The sequence below is a fragment of the Leptodactylus fuscus genome, unplaced genomic scaffold, assembly GCF_031893055.1.
Source record: "Leptodactylus fuscus isolate aLepFus1 unplaced genomic scaffold, aLepFus1.hap2 HAP2_SCAFFOLD_314, whole genome shotgun sequence".
NCBI classification, from domain to species: domain Eukaryota; kingdom Metazoa; phylum Chordata; class Amphibia; order Anura; family Leptodactylidae; genus Leptodactylus; species Leptodactylus fuscus.
Window position 1 is genome coordinate 33,894 of NW_027440337.1, and position 539 is coordinate 34,432.

Consider the following 539-nt stretch of genomic DNA (forward strand, 5'->3'; position numbering starts at 1 on the left):
CCCATGTCACACGTGAATCCTCCTGATATACTCCATGTCACACGTGAGTCCTCCTGATATACCCCATGTCACACGTGAGCCCTCCTGATATACCCCATGTCACACGTGAGTCCTCCTGATATACCCCATGTCACACGTGAGCCCTCCTGATATACCCCATGTCACACGTGAGTCCTCCTGATATACCCCATGTCACACGTGAGCCCTCCTGATATACCCCATGTCACACGTGAGCCCTCCTGATATACCCCATGTCACACGTGAGTCCTCCTGATATACCCCATGTCACACGTGAGCCCTCCTGATATACCCCATGTCACACGTGAGTACCCCTGATATACGCCATGTCACATGTAAATCCTCCTTATATATTGCATATGTCACACGTGAGTCCTCCTGATATATCCCATGTCACACGTGAGTCCTCCTGATATACCCCATGTCACACGTGAGTCCTCCTGATATATCGCACATGTCACGTTACTTAGAATTACAAATATCAATAGGCCATCTAATTTTATTATGTTACAGATTCAGGT